Below are 12,547 nucleotides of genomic sequence, written 5' to 3' on the forward strand. Positions count from 1 at the left end.
CTGGCGTACGGGTGGAGTTTGATGAGCATTTTGTTGCTCTCAGGGACAAAGCAACAGGCTAGGTGGTTTGGGAAGGCGGAGTGGAGAATGGAGTTTACAAGCTTTCAGCACTCTCTCTCCTAGGTCCTCAGGTTTGTGATCAGTGGCAGTCTCGTAATGGCCACTTAAGTGTGGATATGCTGCAAGTGCAGGCTTTCCGGGACCAGATGGAGGATAGCTTGCCAGTCAATTGCAGAAGTTGGCAAGAACTTTCCAGTACTGATGTTGGTGGTTCTTGTGCTCGTCAGTCAGAGGAAACTGAACAGGTAACTTATGCTCTGATGTCTCGTAGTATTTGGGACAAAGAAATTCCTGTAGATGAGGATGTTCTTTCCACGGGAACCTCTCGAAAAGTCGGGCAGGTGGCAGTTGATTACTTGCAGAAGGACGTGGATTCTCCAGGCTTTGTGGTTCCGGATTCAAAGGGGGTGGTTGACAAGTTTTAGAAGGCCTTGCGTGGTCTTCAGTAGGTTTCCAGGACTTGGCTTTGCACCGTAACAGGTGTTGATCCTTGTGAGTAGCGTGATGCCTCTTTGACTCGGAAGCAGAATGGTTCATTGATTTGGTTGATGGACACCAGATTGGACAGGAGCTTCCTGATGAGGCAGTTGAGCTCATGGTTGCAGATGACTCTTTGGGAGGCAAGATTGCGTATCTTGTGGTTTCTGTAGCATGGGAAGGATCATGTACTCTTTTACACAGGAGGGGGATTGATTGATGGAGTCCGACTCCACAGTTGGAGTGACTCAGATTGGGGAGGAGATCCGGACACGAGGAGATCTACTTCAGGCCCAGGAGCAGTAAGAGGCAGTCATCTTTTGCCTTGTCGTCGACAGAGGCAAAGTACCGGGCTGCTTGTGAGGTGGTAAGGTTGCAGAGGTTGCATGGCAGGATTGGGCTTCCACTGGAGGAACCCACGGTCATCCAGAGACACATTGTTCGTGAACTATTCGTTGTGCTGATGACATCTTGCTAGAGTTCTGTTCGTCGGAGGACAGTATGGTCGACCTCTTCACGAAGTCGCTATTTGTCAAATCCCCACGGATCCCCTCGTGATCGATCTTGGTTCGAAACTCGAATCCTGCAAACAAACGAACAACAAACAACGAAGGGGGTGCAAGCCTGACTCACCTCCCAACCATGACAGCCGTGGGTGAGCCCACAGTCTTGGCTGTCCCCACCGAGCCACGAGCTGAGCTAACTAGGATGACGTACCGACCAATCTCCTCCTCGCGACGTCCCATACCGCCACGAAGCTGCCCTCGCGGGCCTCGAGATTGTTGCCGGCCTCGGCTGCATAAAGCAGGTGCACGTCTGCACTAGATCCAGGCTCCAAGACCATAGAGCTCTCACAAACTCGTGAGACTCTCTATATTACAATAACTAACCTTGGCCACCCTTTTATAGGCTCTTGGCCGGTCATCGGGCGTCCACACTTGGCCGCCCGATGCATGCAAGACTAGTTTCGAGGCTTGGGGAAGCTTGGAACTAGGCAGGCTGATTGACGAGCTGAGTTAGGGATATACTAACGGGTGGGCACCCAAGTATGGACGGGCGGGCGGCCAAGTGTGGACGCCCGATGAGCGGCCAAGAGCCTATAAAAGGGTGGCCAAGGTTAGTTATTGTATTATAGAGAGTCTCGCGAGTTTGTGAGAGCTCTATGGTCTTGGAGCCTGGATCTAGTGCAGACGTGCACTTGCTTTATGCAGCCGAGGCCGGCAGCAATCTCGAGGCCCGCGAGGGCAGCTTCGTGGCGGTATGGGATGTCGCGAGGAGGAGATTGGTCGGTACGTCATCCTAGTTAGCTCAGCTCGTGGCTCGGTGGGGACAGCCAAGACTGTGGGCTTGCCCACGGCTGTCATGGTTGGGAGGTGAGTCAGGCCTGCACCCCCTTGCTTGTTTGTTGTTCGTTTGTTTGCAGGATTCGAGTTTCGAACCAAGATCGATCACGAGGGGATCCGTGGGATTTGACAGCCTATGCAACCACGGCTATATGGCCATGTGGGCCTGGGTGCTGCCTAGGTTGGCTGCGCAGGCCTAGCCTGGGCGCTGCCTGGCCTGGGCACCAGCCCGCTTGGCCTAGGCACCGCCTGGGCTGGCTGCGCTAGCTTGGCCAACTAGCTGCACAAGCCTAAGGTGCCTGCAGCCGCTTGTAGCCCAACGCCTGCAACTTGGCAACGCACTAAACCACCAGCCCGCCAGTGCCTCCGCCAGCCGCCAGTGCCACCATCTCACAACCACTCTTGCTCTCTCTCTCACGTTCGACAACGAAAAGCAACGAAAACAACGTGCTTTTTTTCTTCTTTTTTCTGTTTTCTCTCCCTGCAAGTTATGCGACTGCACAACAAAACAGGCTCTTCTTTGCAAAAGCAATCAACCCTATTCAACCTACCATCTCCCATCAACATGGGGTTCTTTGATGAAGAAAAAACACATACAAAACTGAAAACTGCAGTATGCACAGAAAAAACAGCAAGTTTTTTAACACATACCGTTCTTCGACTTTTTCTTCTCTGCCTACCGACTTGCTCGTTCACGAGGTATGTTCTGATACCACTGTCAAATCCCCACGGATCCCCTCGTGATCGATCTTGGTTCGAAACTCGAATCCTGCAAACAAACGAACAACAAACAACGAAGGGGGTGCAGGCCTGACTCACCTCCCAACCATGACAGCCGTGGGCGAGCCCACAGTCTTGGCTGTCCCCACCGAGCCACGAGCTGAGCTAACTAGGATGACGTACCGACCAATCTCCTCCTCGCGACGTCCCATACCGCCACGAAGCTGCCCTCGCGGGCCTCGAGATTGCTGTCGGCCTCGGCTGCATAAAGCAGGTGCACGTCTGCACTAGATCCAGGCTCCAAGACCATAGAGCTCTCACAAACTCGCGAGACTCTCTATATTACAATAACTAACCTTGGCCACCCTTTTATGTTGGGGTAAAGGCATTATGCCCACCCTTATAGTGTGTACAAGCCCATAAGTTATAGTACATAGTACACTTAGTACTTTTAATGTACTAAGTGCACTATGTGTACTAGTGCAATATACATGTGTGATAGGGGAGTCACACACTCATCATTCCCATGAGTTGACTTATCCCCACAACTCTCTCTCTCTCTCCCTTGCTTCTCTGTGTATGTCTCCCACATGAATAACCTAACCTTAATTCTTCTCTCTCAACTGGTATCAGAGCATAGGTTGCTGTCTTGATCCTCTGTAGCTGAGTTTCTTCAGAAACGCCCTGCCATCAAAGAGGAAAGCGTGGCTCAAATTCTGCTATGCAGGCTGTGTGTGTGTGTGTGTGTAGCTCCATGGAACCTGGAGGGCTGAAGTAGCTTGTCGGTGTGACCCAGTCAGTGTGAGCGTGGGCTGCCCAGCAGCCACGCTGGTCTGCCCAACATCGCCTTGCACCAGGCGAGCGTGGGCAAGCGTGGCAGAGCTACCCGTAGCAAACCACAGACCAGCAGGCGCACTTCAGCGCTGGGCAGCACACGTCTATACTCAGGCGTAAAGCCACGAGGCAGGCGAGCGAATAGGAAAAGCAACGTAGCGTAAGGCTATTAAGCGCACAGTAGTCGGGCGTCCATCGAACCCGCCTACGAGCGATTGTGAAGAGCGAAAGGCAGGACACGTTCTCTGGCGAGCAGCCCACATGCACTTCGCTCATCACTTGCAAGGCGTAACAAAGCTTACGCGTGGAGCAACTTGTCACCCAACGTCTTCTGCGCCCGTGGAGGTCCTGTCGCCCACTAGGAGAGCTACGCGTGTCACAGCTTGTGGTCGTCTACTGTGTTGAACACAACCAGGAGAGCTTCATAGCAGCCAGCCATCTGAGCATCACCAACAGCTTGTGTCTCCACCAATTCTGCAGCACGCCTGAAGAGCCCTCCAACAGCATCAGATTTCTGCAGAGCAGCACCAAATTCAGCACACCCCCCTTTCCTGCAACAAAATTCAGAAATTACAAGGTATTCTGCTTCAATTTTTTTTTGGGATTTGCAATTGAGCAAGTACAATCATCCATTGAGCAGATACAGGTGCTGAATTGCTCAATTTCTGAGCAAAATTGGCAAAATTGGGTGACATTGGTCACAATCAGGATCAATTTGCAGGAAATTGGATGTCGAAAATTTGGGGCTTTTGATGTAATTGTGCAATTAAGCACTCATACATGCTGTATAATGTGAGAAATCGCACATTTGGGCAAAATTGCAGCAAATTGCAGTGCAAATCAAGGGGCTTTTGTGCCGATTGTATTGATTTGCAAAATTTGCAGCAAATTGCAGTGCAAATCAAGGGGCTTTTGTGCCGATTGGATTGATTTGCATGCAGGCAATCGCATTTGATGCTGTGGATAATGTGTTGATACCTTACAAGCACTCAATGTGCCTGTAAATCAAGGGGCTTTCATGTATTGGATGTATACGTGGCCAGGGGGAAGCACCGTGAAGACTTTGGATGCCTTCATGTGCGTCAATGTACCATGTATGATCAGCAATTGATCTTAAATCAAGGGGCTTTTCAAGATTTTATGCTTGTTGAGCTCGGCAAAGCAGCAGGCAAGACATTTATGCCTTGAATCCTCAGAAATCAGCTTGCAGTCAAGGGGCTTTTGCCCAATTTCTGTTTGGAACTGTTGTATGTAGTATTCGGGACTGTAAAAGTCTGATTTTTACTCATTTGGACAGCCAGGAGAGCATTTATTGCTACTGTACCTGTTGGTACAGATTTGGCACAGCTTTGTGCAAGTTTTGGCATGGCTGTACACTGATTTGAGCGAGGAAAAGGTTCAATTTCAGTTGCTGTACTTGCCGGTACAGGTTTGGTACATCATTTGTGAGCAATTGGTACTGTTGTACAGTACTTTGGAAGGGCAATAGAGCACATTTAAGGTGCTGTCCTAAATCTGCAGCAACCAGATTTTGGTGATTTCATCACATAAAGTGGGAGAAAAGTTGCATTTGTGCTTCCGCAGTGGGAGATAAAGCTTGGGAGAATAACTGTGAGCACTTTGTGTGCTTTTGGTGCAGTGTTTGCACATTTTGCAAGGAGTCAGGCATTGACAGGTTGCATATTGCTATGGCAACCAGAGGTGAGAGCTCTTCATTGCTTCACATCAAGAAGCTTGAAGGCTCACATAACTATGATATTTGGCAAACCCAGTGCTATAATGTGTTGCTCCAGAAGAAGCAGCACAAGCCCATCAAAGAAAGGGGTGTAAAGCCCGCTTCTCTTACTGCTGAAGAGTGGGAAGATATGGATGAGCTGGCAAGATCTACTATCATGTTGTCTGTGTCAGACTCTTTACTTTTCAGCATTCGTGAAGAGAAGACAGCTTGGGGAATGTGGCAGAGATTGCAGGACTTGTATGCCCAACAAAGTGCCTCAAGCAAAGTGTATTGGTTGAAGAAACTCATAGGTCTTCAGATGAAGGAAGGGGCGTCTATGACAGCCCATTAAATGAGTTTAATGGTATTATCAGCCAAGTTATTAATCAAAAGTTGGCAATGGACGATGAGTTCAAAGCAACTTTTCTCTTATGCACTTTGCCAGAGAGTTGGGACACATTCAGGACAGCCACTAGCAATTCGCATGCTATGCTGTCATATGCAGATGTTGAGGGTGCTCTTCTTCAAGAAGAGATGAACAGGAAGAACAATTTTGTTGGAAAGTCCAATGCAATGAATGCACGTGGGAGATCCCAGCAAAGGGGTAAAAGCCAAGAACGGGGAAGGAGCAAGTCTCGCTCCAAAAAGGATTTGGAATGCCATTATTGTGGCAAGAAGGGACACATTAAAAAGCAATGCTACAAATGGAAAAATGATCAAAAAGAAAAGGGAAAAGGCAAAGACAAAGACAAAGATGAAGCCAAAGATGTAAAGCCAAAGGGCAAAAGTGGAGTCAAGATTGAAGAAATCAATGTGTCACATGCAGGTGGCAGTGAGGATGAGGTCCTATTTACGTCTTCACTTGATGCCCATTCACTTCTTACAGGTGGTCATGGTATGCACTCATGGATCATTGATTCAGGTGCCTCCTTTCATGTCACAGGTTGCAGAGACTTGTTTGTCAGGTATACTGCTGGCAATGAAGGAGTGGTTTATTTAGGTGATAACCATGCATGCAAGATTCTTGGCAGAGGTGATGTGAGGCTTGTGTTTTCAGATGGCTCACAGCTTATGCTCCATGATGTCAGGCATGTGCCTGAGATCAAGAAGAATCTGCTTTCTATTGGACAGCTTGATGATGCTGATTATGTTACCACATTTGGTCGTGGAAAGTGGAAGATTAGTAAGGGCTCACTGGTTGTTGCCAGAGGCTCTAAGGTGGACACTCTTTATTTCATGCATGCAGGTGTTTGTCACCATGCTAATGTAAATGCAACCGAGCTGCCAGAAATTTCTATGTGGCATAGCCGGTTGGGACACATGAGTGTCAAGGGAATGGAGCAATTGTCTCGTTTGGGTTACTTGCCTTCTCTAAAGTTTTCAAGTTTTCAGTTTTGTGAGCATTGTATATATGGCAGGCAACTGCAGTGCCCCCACAAGAAAGCTCTTGGACAGAAAGATGCTCAGTTAGAGCTTGTGCATACAGATGTATGTGAGATGCCTCAGCTTTCTTTGGGAGGGGCAAAATATTTTGTCTTTTATAGATGATGCCACACGCAAGGTGTGGGTTTATCCTCTTCGTTTGAAGAGTGATACATTCTCAGTGTTTCAGAAGTTTGTTGCTCATGTTGAGAATCAAACTGGCAAAACACTGAAGGCTTTGCGTTCCGACAATGGTGGAGAGTATATGTCCAAACAGTTTCAGGACTTTTGTGATGCTAAAGGCATCAAGAGGGAGCTCTCTACTCCTTATGATTCTCCACAAAACGGGACAGCAGAGAGGATGAACAGGACCATTCAGGAGAAGGTTCGTTCTATGTTGTCACATGCTGCGTTACCTCATGGTTTTTGGGCTGAAGCTGTTATGACAGCCGTTCACCTTATAAACAGGTCACCTAACACGAGGCTTGGTGGGAAAGTGCCAGAAGAAGTATGGACAGGGAAGCCTCCGTCATACAAGCACTTGAGAGTGTTTGGTTGCGTTGCGTACGTGCACATACGCAGGGAAATGCGCACCAAACTTGATCCTAAGTCTCACAAATGCATATTCCTAGGATATGGTGACAGAGGTGAAATGGGGTATAGACTTTGGGATCCCGTGAATAGAAAGATTATACGCAGCAATGATGTCATTTTTGATGAAACATGCATGTATAAGGAGCCTGCAAGGCAACAGGAGCCTGGCAGAGTCATCTTTGATGATGATGGACATCATGGACAACAACCAAGGGCTGTAAATCAGCCATTACAGCAGCAAAACCAGCCCTTAAATGATGCTGAAAATGGTCCAAATGGACAGCCAGACATGGCAGAAGATATCCCTATGGATATACCACAGTTAGAGGAGATACCGGGCATGATATTTCAGCCTTATGGCATGCAACAGGAGCCACCAATGGGTGATATGCAGGCTGGACAGCAACCTGCAAATGATGGTCATTACAGAGGGCAGACAAGGCTCTTTGGGAGCGTGCCATGAAGTCAGAGATGGATTCTCTGCACAAAAATGGAACATGGAAGTTGGTGCATTTACCTGCAGGCAAGAAGGTTTTGCCATGCAAGTGGGTTTACAGGCTCAAAGTTGCACCTGATGCAAAGCCAAGATACAAAGCCAGGTTAGTGTCTAAGGGCTTCAAGCAGGAATATGGTGTGGACTTTGAGGAGATCTTCTCTCCAGTGGTCAAAATGACCACACTTAGAGCTGTGTTAGCTTTGGTTGCACATGATGATCTGGACTTGATTCAGATGGATGTGAAGACTGCTTTTCTTCACGGTGATCTCCATGAGGAGATATATATGCAACAGCCAGAGGGTTATGCAGTGAGTGGAAAGGAGAAGCTTGTATGCAAGCTGAAAAAGAGTCTTTATGGGCTCAAACAGGCACCAAGGGAATGGTATCATAAATTTGATACATTCATGAAATCCCAGAATTTCAGGAGAAGTGACATAGATCACTGTTTATACACCAAGAAAGCTTTGGATGGCAGTCTATTGATTCTCATCTTGTATGTTGATGATATGTTGATTGCCGGGAAATCTTGTAAAGAGATGGATGCCTTGAAGAAGAGGCTGCATCAAACCTTTGATATGAAGGATTTGGGTGATGTAAATCACATCTTGGGTATGCGGATACTTCAGGACAGAAATCAGCATGTGTTGTATTTGTCTCAGAAGGAATACATTGGCAAAGTTTTGCAGAGGTTCAATATGGACGGGGGGAAGAAGACTAGTACTCCTTTGCCTCCATATGTGAAACTCAGTGCTATGGACAGCCCACAGTCAGATAGTGGCAGGGCTGATATGGCCAAGATTCCGTATGCTTCAGCTTGTGGCAGTCTCATGTATGCCATGGTTGCTACTAGGCCGGACAGTGCATTTGCAGTGGGAGTAGTTTCTAGATACATGGCTAAACCTGGTAAGAAGCATTGGGAAGCAGTGAAAGGTGTCATGAGATACTTGAAGGGCACACAGGATACGTGCATTTGTTTTGGCAAACAGGATGCATTAGTGCATGGTTACACGGATTCGGATTATGCCGGTCATCCAGATAACCGGAAGTCTACTACCGGTTATGTGTTTACATTCACAGGAGGTGCTGTGTCATGGATATCCAGGATGCAAAAGTGCACAGCCTTATCTACTACAGAGGCCGAGTATATTGCAGCCACAGAGGCTTGCAAGGAGGCATTATGGCTATCTCAGTTAGTGGTTGATTTGGGTTATACAGGGGATATTCCATTGTTGCATTGTGACAGTCAGAGTGCCATCCAGTTGGCAAAGAACCCTGTCTTTCATGCAAAGACGAAGCATGTGGATGTGAAGTATCACTTCATGAGAGAGGTGATAGAGAACAAGCAAATTCAGCTTGTTAAGATTCATACGGATGACAACCCGGCTGATCTGTTGACAAAGAGTTTGCATCCGGAGCGGTTTGCTCATTGCAGACACTTGATGGGCATTGGATGAGGCCAGTTTCAACCTTGATATGGCCTTGTATATTATCATGTACATGCTGATTTTTTCTTTTCCTTTCCTTAAGGGCACTTTGCCTTTAAGTGGGAGGTTGTTGGGGTAAAGGCATTATGCCCACCCTTATAGTGTGTACAAGCCCATAAGTTATAGTACATAGTACACTTAGTACTTTTAATGTACTAAGTGCACTATGTGTACTAGTGCAATATACATGTGTGATAGGGGAGTCACACACTCATCATTCCCATGAGTTGACTTATCCCCACAACTCTCTCTCTCTCTCTCCCTTGCTTCTCTGTGTATGTCTCCCACATGAATAACCTAACCCTAATTCTTCTTCTCCCATTCATTTTATAGGCTCTTGGCCGGTCATCGGGCGTCCACACTTGGCCGCCCGCCCGTCCATACTTGGGTGCCCGCCCGTTAGTATTTCCCTAACTCAGCTCGTCAATCAGCCTGCCTAGTTCCAAGCTTCCCCAAGCCTCGAAACTAGTCTTGCATGCGTATAGCACACGGTAGATACCCACTGTGCACATGACACTATCTTAGGATTTGCTTAGGCGGCACCCCAGCTCCCTGTGGTTGGTTTCACAACCAGGAGCTGAGAGGGGGTGTTAGAAGTCATCTCCTGTCTTTCTGTAGACACTAGGGCCTTTGTTGTGGGTGTGCCTGCCCTTGTAGGTGTTCTTCTCATTTTTCCTCACCCCCCATATTTTTCCTATTTTTTCTGTGGCTTTGGTGGCACTTCTGTGGTGGTAGGAGATCTTGGTAGATGGCCGGCTGCACCTGCAGTACCCGACTTCAGCTCTAGTGCTGGCCGACTGTGGTACAGGTTGTGGACACCCTGGCATTGCTGGCCGACTGGTCGTAACTGGCCGACTGGGTGTCTATGGGCTGGTCGTGGAGATCTAGGCCTGTCGGCTGCCTATGAGCAGGCCGACTGCAGTGTTGGGGCCATATAAAATGGCCCCATATAGCCCCCTTGTCATATTGTATCATTTTCGTCGTGTTCCCAGATTTGGTCATCAGCTCCACTGCGTATTTTGACAATTGCAACCTTCACCTTTGGCCCAATGCCTATATTGCTATATGCCAATGACATTGTCCTCATCTCAAATTCAGAGGAGGGATTGCAAAAACACCCAGATGCTCTGGACAGATTCTAAAGGAGTGAGACCTTACAGTTAATTTGGCTAAAACCAAAGTGATGGTATTTAACACCAACCACCCGACCACCTCACGGCTATCCTTCCTATTCAGAGGGATGTGAGTGGAGATTGTGCCAAGATATGTATACCTTGGAGTCACATTTACAGGCCTCATGGTCAATATGACAAGTGCCGCCACTGACAGATGAGCATGAGGTCATGCCTCCCGAGTCCCTGGCCTATTTGGAGAGACAATGCAGCTTGATTTTCAGGAACCCCACAAGTGTTGGCTCTATTGCGCCTAGCAGCTATGTATGGAGCAACGATTTGGGTAACTAGGATTGGGGAGGATGTGTGGAGGAGTATTGAGAGGCTTTAGGTGCTGATGTTGTCACGCATGATCAGGAGCAAGCCATCGGTGCACCATGACATAATACATGTGGAGTTTGGGGTAGCTCCACTAGTCACATATGCTCTTTTCCAGACCATTACTTACATTCAACATGTATACTCCTTGGATAGAGACCGTCTCCCTCGGCTAGCACTAGTGTCTTCTATGTAGATGCATCATGAGAGGGAGAGGGAGGGGGAGCAGGAGAGGAGACTACCCTCCATCTTCCGGAGAAGATGGCTACCACCCTTACCAAAGCAGGTATGGCACTCAGAGGTAGTTGAATGGTTTCATGCACGATGGATCATCTCCCCCCGGTTCAGTAAAGCATAGACTCCCCAGGTCTCAACCTCTTATGACAAAAGCTCAATCGGATCATCTGGTTGGATCTACTCGGCCTACGCATACATCAGATTTGGATGCCATCATCAGAGATAGTGATGAAACGTGAGTTCTACAGGGAGCTTTTTTTGAGACTCACCAAGGATGGATTCTTTGAGAATGGAACATGTAGATCCACATGTCACATGCTATGCGCATCGTGATTGGTCAGCTCAGAGTATTCTTCCACCGCCTCTGAGTAGAGAGTGGGAGAGCTGAGTGGAAGAGCCAAGAATATCCCACGAGAGGAGCGGATATGCAGAGTATGCACCATAGGCGAGGTAGAGGACTTGGTTCACTGTATGTTCAAATGCCCAGCATATTATGAGATACTTGGGAGAATGTACCTGATAGAGCTTAGATGACATAGGGACGGAGTATTGAGAGGACATGCTTAGAGACAATGCCAACCCATACAAGACGTTGCCCAGAGATCCATCACTGATTTCTTCATCCACATCAGCCACCCGTGCTGACACTACTGCATCGACATCAGCTCATACAACCATAGTCCTAAGTGGGCAAGCCTACTGCATCCTACGTGCCAGGCGCCCCGACCTAGAGCACCAAGGATCTCCACCACACAGAGACAGATCCATGAGATTCTCCTGACGACATGACATGCCCTCACCGTAGCCACATCTCCCATCAGGATGCTTATAGAGTCATGTTTCAATTACGTTGTTTTTTTAGTTTTTCCATGGCGCTGTATACCCATGGTATCATTGTACGATTCATGGTTTCATAGGCCCTTTGGGTCTTTTGTAGACGTTAATAGATCTTTCTTTCTTTCTTCCTCTGTGGTAGTGTCCTCAGAGAGCGGGTGCAGTCTCTTTCAGAGAGCCAAATGCTTGACCCTCCATCCTCCAGATCTGGGACATACTTTGACGTTATAGGGAGAGACTGCCACAGGATGTGGACATTAATGCTGTGTACTCCACTCATGAGGAGGGTGACACAGAATGCATTCCTCCCATTTCATTGTATGTGCAGGGCTCTCATAGTGCACGGGCCCTGTTGCCTTTCCTTTGGCAGATAATTTTTTCATTTTAATGTTTCTTTTTGACAGCTAGTGTATTCATGGATCACATGTATGGCTTTTTTGTTTCATTGATGCTTTGTACTCCACTCATGAGGAGGATGACACAGGATGAGTACTGCCTGTTTCATTGTATGTACATGGCTCGCGTGGTACGTGGGCCCTGCTTCTTTTAGCAAACATTTTTTTCTCGTTTTGTGTTCTTTCTGACATCCAATTTATTCATGGATCACGATTCGTGTGTATCACTTTTTGGTCTCCCAGACATCCTACATCACCTTATGGAAGCACCACCAGGGGAGGTGGACATCTCGGCGCGCTCTATTCTGCCATGGACATTGAGCTCTCCATGTCTATTATTACATTGTACACAGGGACCTATGTAGTACGTTGGTCCTGTCTTTTTCTTCCTTTTTTTTTTGGTATTCTGAGATTCAATTTACACGTCGATCATATGTTACATGG

The 12,547-nt window shown here is 47.6% G+C and overlaps 1 protein-coding gene across 1 annotated transcript in view; it reads left to right on the forward strand.

Annotated features, from left to right (window-relative positions):
• The window catches only part of LOC147607099 (uncharacterized), a 50,010-nt gene that overhangs the window by 10,622 nt on the left and 26,841 nt on the right, over window positions 1–12,547 (forward strand). The window lies entirely within an intron of this gene.

The sequence above is a fragment of the Cibotium barometz genome, chromosome 56 (genome assembly GCF_041138505.1).
Source record: "Cibotium barometz isolate CiBa-2024 chromosome 56, ASM4113850v1, whole genome shotgun sequence".
Taxonomy (NCBI): Eukaryota; Viridiplantae; Streptophyta; class Polypodiopsida; order Cyatheales; family Cibotiaceae; genus Cibotium; species Cibotium barometz.